Source organism: Sardina pilchardus, chromosome 4 (genome assembly GCF_963854185.1).
Source record: "Sardina pilchardus chromosome 4, fSarPil1.1, whole genome shotgun sequence".
In the NCBI taxonomy this organism is placed as follows: Eukaryota; Metazoa; Chordata; class Actinopteri; order Clupeiformes; family Clupeidae; genus Sardina; species Sardina pilchardus.
The window spans coordinates 25358991-25368266 of NC_084997.1; the positions used below are offsets into that span (position 1 = coordinate 25358991).

At 41.4% G+C, this 9276-nt stretch overlaps 1 long non-coding RNA gene across 1 annotated transcript; it reads right to left on the reverse strand.

The window, feature by feature from the left end:
• Nucleotides 1–572: 572 nt before the first annotated feature.
• Nucleotides 573–1138, reverse strand: LOC134078049 (uncharacterized). The gene is made up of 3 exons (XR_009938808.1): nt 1099–1138; nt 858–887; nt 573–652 (listed from the first exon to the last, which is right to left on the reverse strand). It is a non-coding gene; the product is annotated as an uncharacterized LOC134078049 (long non-coding RNA).
• Nucleotides 1139–9276: the final 8138 nt, after the last annotated feature.

Here is a 9276-nt window from a genome sequence, read left to right on the forward strand (position 1 = left end):
TACAACATTTGATTTCAGAAATGAGGTGGCCATCTACTGCCAATACAAGCTGCACCACACAAACTGATTTGTTTCAGTGAATATTTCTGGCCACATGTGTGCCTTATCTGCAAGCCACCCCCTCATCGATCCGTCCATATGCCTCAGATCCTCAACTTTTTACCCCCACATGCCCACATTGGGCTTCATAGCCCTTTTGGAACAAAAAGAGACAGACAGTGATAGTGGAAAGGCTACATAATTACAGTGCTTGAACACTTGTTGGTTGAGCATACTTCCAATGTGACATCACATCACAATATGGATGCAATTTCATAGCCCTGCCAATGTTAGTACGTGTTAGACTGGTTGAGATACAGAAGATGATTTTTTTCATTATTATTTTGTTCTCTCAGGTTCCTTTAACCTTTAAAAGGGTGGGTTTTGAACATTCTAACACAAGATTCCATTCCGCAACAATTCAACGTTCTAAAATTCTATGTAGAATTCAATGAACCCAGACATTCTTTAGAATGTTAATTTTCCAACACTCCAAACACACCGATGTGACGGTACACTCGACGCCTATATATGCCGACTACAATCACACCTATAACAGTTGAGAGAAAAACAGAGCTCCAGATGATTGCAGTCCATTCACCATGAGTTAGACCTGTCAAAGAGAATACAATGTTGCATGTAATAATATAGCCTATTTAGCCTACTACACTTCACCAAGAATCATCTTTTAGGCTACTATGCACAATTATGTATCTATTTACAGCAGTATATTATTGATACAGGTCTGTGCCCAATAAATCAGTAGCCTACACATTACATATCAATAATAAAAACATGAAGACATGACGGTGGTTTACCTGCAGTAACTGAACCATTTTGGTGTTGTCCTGGTATGCAATCAAAGAGAAATAAATGATTGAGAAGGGCACAGATGATGTTATTATTATCATAACCAAACTGCATTGTAATACCACACACACAATCATCTACTGTATCTTGTTATACCAACTGACAGTCATCTAAAAGAGAGTCTTTAACCAAGCTGCTAGTGTTGGCATATTTCACTGTTCTTGTGTTGAAAATATTGTAATATCAAACCTGCAGTACTCCAGGCAAAGGATATGAAGGCCAGTAGTGGCAGGGCTCCCAAGATGGACCACTTCTCCATGATTATGATAGCCTAACTGGTGAGCCCCTTATGAAGTTGGTTAAACTCAGAAGGGCTCTTCACAGTCCTGCAGAAAGTTCCATTCACATGCATGGACCTTCCCAACGTTCGGAAGTCTGATAAAAACCGACCTGATAGTTCCGATCCTTGATTATGATTGTGGCGATGTGTTGTAGTGATACGCAGGGCTACAGTACGCTGTAGGCTACACTGGCTTAAAAAGCAACAAGATTGCATTAGGCTATCCACCTAAAATATGCAAGGATACGTATCAACATTGTGAAGAATTGTTGACATGAGATTTTTTCTTTTCAAGATATGAAGATATTAACCAGATGCGACAATAATCTCAGCGTTGCACGGGGCGGGGGGACAATCCTTCAGAGACAGTCCGCGCCGCGCCCCAGCCTCCTTAACGCCCTGAGCACTTTACTGGCATGGCTACAGGCTACTGTACGTCTTTAAAGCCTGAAACGATGGTGACATGCTACTGCGAATGCACGTGTTTTAAATTCAATAAAAATATAAGCAGTTTGTTTCACCAGACACTGAATATTCTGCGCTGTCACCAGCAGGCAATGAGTGCATGTGTCATGGGTTGAAATGGGACGTCTGAGCCATCACAACGGTGCCACACCGGATGCGGGATGTTTAGTAGCCTAATCAATGAAGGCTGGATGGCTGCTTTAAATTCGATGTCAGACGGCCTGGGAAGTGGCAGGACTAGTTTAGGATTGTTTGTCTCTAGTTTGGTGCTCTCGTTTGCTCCTTTTCATTCTGTGGTCCTTTGGTGCTTGTGGATATCCGCGGTTGTCCGCAAAATAGCTATCCGGTCCGGTTCCATTTAGTGCGATCATTGCATTATGTGATCAGTTGTTCTTAACTTTCCCTTTGTAACATGGGACCCATTGTTTGGTTCGTTGCGATTATGTTAGTGTTTTGTGAGCTAATGAGTGTGGAGGCTCCTGGTAGCCTACTACCGCCCTTAGCCTATTCTGCATTCGCTCTGATATAACTTGAGGGTTTTATGGAGTGCAGCCAATGCAAATGCAACATGAATGCAACCCTTTCAGATGACAGGGCAATATTTCATGGAGAGCTCTGATGAATAACCTTATAGCTTCATTGACACAAGACAATACATTTTGACACCAAGGTGTGTGTGGTGAGCACAGGCTTCCCGAGGAAGCAACAACCAATTCAGATCAAGTTATTAATGTATACCGAAATGGTTGATTTGTTCTGTACATCATCACCGTCAAAGGGCACAATTTTCACCCCCAAAAACGTGCACAATATATTGTGTTGCACTGCTTGCTTGAATGACAGGTGTCATTCTCATTGGTTTAAAGGATGCTACGCCCAAAACACCCATGACTGATTCAACGATTTTTGAATCATGCACCAAACCACACATAATTCGTTAATTGCTTTTACTGTCTATGGTTAATTGCCACACCCCTGGGCGCAAGGTTTAATGAAAGTGGAGTGCATGGTGAAAAAGCCACTAACTGGAAGTATGAATAAGATTTGTGTCACGCTTCGCGTCACCTTGCATCAGGTGCACGATACAGTAGGCCTATGACACAGTAGCTCCTTGAATTTAAAGATCTGTAAAGTTAAACGAATATCTCCATGTGGAGAGAAATGTGTGCAGATGAGCATAATTATATGGCACCCGTTGTTTGACTGCTAAATGCCGGTGTTGTTCATGAGACAACAGTTTGCCCTGGGACACTTTTGTCCGAAGCGAACATCAGGACCATCTGTTCTTAGCCCCACCCACTGAGCAAGCAACGTCTAAGGACGTCCAAAAAAAACAGTCTGTCCAGGCTGTGATCTGGACGTCTATTTTACAGTCAAAATTAGTTGATAAATGACACTGGGACAATAGTCCAGCCTGACCCGGTTCAGGACGTGTAGACAACCAACATTAGTTGCAAATAATCGTTCTGCGAGATCATAATCTGGACATCTATTTGACAGCCAGAATCAGTTAATAAATGACATTGGGACAATAGTCCAGCCTGACCCCATTCGGGACGTCTATAGACAGCCAAAATTAGTTGCAAATAGACGTTCTGCCATTCTGGCTACTCTGAGGACGTCTTCTGGATGTCTAATTAAGTCTTTCAGACGTCTTCAAGCGACGCCTATATCACACCCAGAACAACACATCTATTCAACGTCCAGGAAATACGTCTTAAAAACTTTCATTCTGGCTAGTCTGAAGACGTCTTCTGGAGTTTGGCGACCACGTCTTCTAGACATATTTTGGACCAGTTTTTGCTCAGTGGGCAGACTCTCATACCAAGTGTGCATATTAAAAGTGCTATGCTAGAAGCACCAGAGGCCTTTTGCTCATTTTGTTCCGTGTGCACTCATGGTCATGATGTTCAAAGTCTATTATTTATGTCACTGCCCCACCTTGAATTACCACCCTATAGGCATACAGTATGTCTGACTGCAGCTACTGTAACAAGTGAAAACTCAGGAATCAGTGAAATAGTGCCATCTTTGGAGGACAAACACAGAAGAGACTTGTACAGTCACCAACAGAGAGCTTCTGATCCTCGCTCCTTCACACACCATAGCATCTTTCACTTAATGTTGTTTTACGGCCTCACTGTTTGTTTAGGTTGCATGACGTCATTTCTCTATATGAATGATACAGTATTTTTCCAGGAACTACAGAGGCTACAATGGAATATGGAAAGTAGCAGTAACAGTAGTTTATTTTACATTTACAAGAGATATGATAATGATGATAAAAAAATCAAAAAGATCATAGTAAAACATCATAAGAAAGCATGAATCAAGGTAAAATCAATAAAGAATAATTAACAAGAAAGCATAAAAGACTTAAGGTGGAATAATTAAAAGACAGATACAGGTCTGTTCTTAACAGATAGACTTTGCCAGAGTCTAATTTAGCAAACCAGTGAAAGTGATCCTTTTCCAACACCTGTTGCTATTCTTTGGAGATCCGTTGACGCAGGCCCATTTGTGTGTGCACACAATATTTCCTTTCTTACTGGGGATAGTTCAGCCGTCGCTGATGCTGACTACCACCCAACAAAAACTACCTATACGATCCCCGCGTTCCCTCTGGCCCCGTAACAACCCAACACGCAGCATCCAATCACAATTATCACAGCAATGGAACAATAAACTCCGATGTAAGCGTCGTTCATTTCAGTTCGACCTGTTAAAGAGAATACAATGGCAACAATATATGTACAGTAATAACAAAAATCGTGTTTACAATTAAATGTATGTATTTTTGTTACTATTGATACTACGGACAATAAATCAATACTGATATAGGCATAGAGACATGAAGTAGTTTACCTGCCACAGTAACCGAATCAGTTTGGTGTTGTTCTAATGTTCAATAAAACAGAAATAAAAATATTGAATGACATAAATCTTGTGGTTATTATTATAATAAAACTGCGTTCTTGTTATTCCACATTAAACAGATCATGTTTATATTTACACAAAATATTGTCTGTCAAACCTGCAGTGATCCAGGTGAAGGATATGATGGCCAGGAGTGGCAGAGCTACGATGTACCATCTCTCCATCGTTATGATATTCCTGGTAAGCGCCTTCTGAGATGTAATGTGTTATGCGAAATGGTTAACCGCTTTTGTACATGTCAATTGTTGTAAACTGTTAAACATTTACAATTAATGGCCACTTAAGTTGTAATATCATCCAACCTGCATATGCTCTGATAACTGTAATATCATCCAACCTGCATATGCTATGATAACTTGAGGGTGTGTTCAGTTTGGAGAGGGTGGAGAGCAGCCAATGCAAATACAAAATTATCCTGAATACAACCCTTTCAGATGACAGTCTTTCATGGAGAGCTCTGATGATAACCTTAGCCTCGTTGCACCTGACCATAAATTTTGACTCCAAGGCTGTGTGTGTGGTGAGCACAAGCTAACTGAAGAAGCAACAACCAATTCAGATCAATTAATTAATGTACGCCGAAATGATTGACTTCCTTTGTACACCATCACCATCAAAGGTACAATGTTCACACCCAAAAATGTACACAACTGTTGCGTTGCCCTACTTGCTGTTAGAATGACATGTTTAGATGGGATGTTATGCCCAAAACACACCCATGACTAATTAACCTCATAAGAACAATCTTTTTGCATCAAGCACCCAATGTTTTTTCTTGATCAGTGGCATGACAAATTTAATAGTGATTACATCTTAAGTTGTTAATTGGCACTCCAGTGGGGGCAAGGTTTAATAAAAGTGAATGGTGAATGGTGTAAAAGTCACTACTGACTGGATGATTAGGTCCGAAGCTTTTGATGACGTTCAAAAGAGGCTCAAAGATGCTGGTACAAGGATTGGCTACCCGTCTCATCTCAAAGTTATGCTGGGCGACTGTAGAGAAGGCATTTCCTTCCCTGCAAGAGGCTGAGAGATTTGCAAAGACTCTGTCCTGAACATTGTATGTTTAATAGCACTTATTGCCTGGTACAGGCAAACCTACAGGTGTGTGTCCATTCTGTGCATACCATCAGGCTACTCAGTAAAGAGACAGAATTTCATAGCATGTTATTTTGTAGTCGAGATCTGTCGCAGGACCTACACTGAATAGGCCGACACTACCTATTACATCATCATCCTGCAAACTGCAACTATTTCAAAGCTGAATAAACAAAGCTAAGCTCTTTTATAGGCCAATAATAAAAACCATGGTTGGTGTTATGTCATGATAGGCCATAACGAAGCCACCGGGTCTTGCACTTAATTTTGTTTTGCGTAGCCTCACTGATTGGTCCAGGTTGCATTACCTCACCTCTCTGTATGACTGATACAGTATATTTTCACAAGGCTATAATAGAATATAGTGACAGTAGTTGGCATGGTGCTTTTTCCAGTTAGCCTATTAACCTGTTTGATGCTCATTGAGCTCAATGCAAATCAAACAGGCTAATAGGCTAACTGGAAAAAGCACCATGCCAATCTCTAGCTATGGTGAAGGGTATGTGATGATGTGGGGCTATTTTAATTCCAAAGGCCAAGGGAACTTATCAGGATGCATAATATCCTGGATCCATGAAATAGCTGGCCTTTAAAAATAAAAACATACAAAAAATCCTCCTGCTCCTATGGGAATTTAACATAGGGGTCAAATACTTATGCCCCCTGTATTTAAGGAAGAACATTTATCTACAGTATTTACGATACTGTGATAATGTGTCCGTGCAGATGTAGAGACTCAGGTCGAGAGATGCCAAAGTAGAAGAAAACTTCCTTTTTTATTAAGCTACCGGTAGGTTTAAGACATGAGACATAAACAAAAGAAAACCACTGATCAAAACGAAAAAACACAAACATGGGATAATGCCCACTAAAGCTAGGCCCTTTACGTACCCATACTGACCGAGACAATGTGCCCTCTCACGGCAGAGGCCCATCTCCCGAATGAAGCGCCCAATACTCTTATATGCTATTGGCGCGGACCAAACACAGCAAACAATCAATTAGCGCACCCACATATCCTCTAGGCTAGATACTATGGAGCGCAACACATTACTTGACCACATTCCTGTGCAATCATAACTCCTTGGCTAAAGTCCCCCCAAAATAACAAATAAAACAAAACTACTGAAACACCCCTGTCTCCATGAGCGCTTTCCCTTATGGGAGCGGGCCCCGTCCCTTTAACTGGGTCTCACCTCCGACACTCTTGTCGCACCCCGGAAGACAGGTAGACGTCAGGTAAGGTGAACAACATGCAATACAAAGACACAATACACAGACAGACATTGGCACAGTCGAACGCGATTCCACTTAGATGTAATTTGTGCGCACACGGAACCCGCCACAACTGCCCCGACATTATGCCTTGCATCAGCCGCTCATGCCATGTTTAGCGCACGGCCTAACCAATATTCCTTCGCATTATACAACGACATAATACCTAGTTATTCCTCACTTTTCAACATATGCATTTCAACATTTCATTTCTTAATCTCCTGTATGTGTCTACTGAATGTAATGTCTGTGTTCAAGCGCAAACTCCGTTCCCATTGTTCTTACTGGCGGGAATGCGCCTGTTTGCGAGACAGACGCGGTGCGCTCTGTCACAGATACATTCTTCAATCACAAAGAAAATTAGTGTCCTTAGCGGTTTGATTTTTACTCATTTTTTTTAATTAAGGCATTACAATCAATTCTCAAAAGATGATTTTATATTCCTCTTTTTAGTCAACTTTAGCATGGGTGTGAATACTTACTATACCCACTGTATGTACTGGACTTCTCCAAAAATCCTGTTTTACTACTGTACTGTATGTACAAGTAAATGTATGCCTTTTCTGCAGTTACTATATTGACAAGAAATCAATACACATAAATATCATAAGCACTGAGACATGAAGATGGTTTACCTGTCTCAGTAATGGAACCATTGTGGTATTGTCCTAGTATGCAATAAAACAGAAATGAAAATATTGAAAAGTTCATACAGTATAATGCTGTCGTTATTATCATAACCAAACTGCATTGTTGTTATACCAAGTAACAGTCATCTAAAAGAGTCTGTCAACAAGTTGCCATAATGTTGGCATGCTTCACTAATCTTATGTTGGAAATATTGTAATATCAAACCTGCAGTGCTCCAGATGATGGATATGAAGGCCAGGAGTGGCAGGGCTCTTATGATGGACCATCTCTCCATCGTTGGTGAGCTCCTCTATTCTTGTACAACCTTAATAAAGCTAGTTAAACCTCGGGGATGTAATGTGTTAAAGTGAAATGGTCGACTGGTTTTATACACCGTCTACATGTTGTAAATTGATAAACATTTACAATTATTGGCCACTTAGGTTGTAATGTCATCCAACCTGCATTCGCTCTGATATAACTTGAGGGTTTTATGGAGTGCAGCCAATGCAAATGCAAAATGAATGCAACCCTTTCAGATGACAGAGCAATCTTTCATGGAGAGCTCTGATGAATAACCTTATAGCTTCTTCATTGACACAAGACAATACATTTTGACACCAAGGCTGTGTGTGTGGTGAGCACAGGCTTCCTGAGGAAGCAACAACCAATTCAGATCAAGTTATTAATGTACTGTATACCGAAATTGTTGATTTGTTTTGTACATCATCACCGTCAAAGGCACAATTTTCACCCCCAAAAACATGCACAACTGTTGTGTTGCACTGCTTGCTAGATGCTATGCCCAAAACAGACCCATGACTGATTCAACGATTTTTGAATCATGCACCAAACCACACATAAGTCGTTAATTGCCACACCCCTGGGCGCAAGGTTTAATACAAGTGCAGTGCATGGTGAAAAGTAACTGGAAGTATGATATGAATAAGACTTGTGTCACGCTTCGCGTCACCTTGCATCAGGTGCACGATACAGTACGACACAGTAGCTCCTTGAATTTAAAGAGCTGTAAAGTTAAACTAATATCTCCATGTGGAGAGAAATGTGTGCAGATGAGCAAAATTATGTGCCACCCGTTGTTTGACTGCTAAATGCTGGTGTTGTAGCCTGGCAAGCCAAACTATACAGAAATGTATCTGGGGTCGGACCATTCACAGAGCTGAAGCCTGTGGGTGGGATGAAGTTGTCTTTCAAACTGCCTCTACACGTAATAGGCCAGCTTTTGTGACCAATCTTAGCCGGTCGGCAAAACGGCAAATACATCCTTCTTTAAAACTAATGACTTGAGTACTTCTTTCTGCTCAAACTTCAAAGAAAAGCCCAAGTCTAACTCGATTCAAACGAGCGCGCTTCGTTAGCCTCATCCATCTTTTGTTTTTCTCTATGGTTGTGCAACACGGTCTCACACCCAACTCGTCGAACGAGGACGCATGGTCCAGCCCCCTGGCGTCAATATCGGAAGCTGAAGGTGAGCTAAGGTGGGCTCAAGGACTCCGTACACAGATAGAGCGTTCTGATTGGCTAGGCTGGCCTGGAGCCTAGCGCAGGCTTGGCCTCAACGGTGCGACCCTAGACCATCCCGCTAGGCAAAAATATTTTTGGCCGCTAGGGTGCGTCTAGATTTCTAGGATACCGGTGTTGTTCATCAGACAACAGTTTGT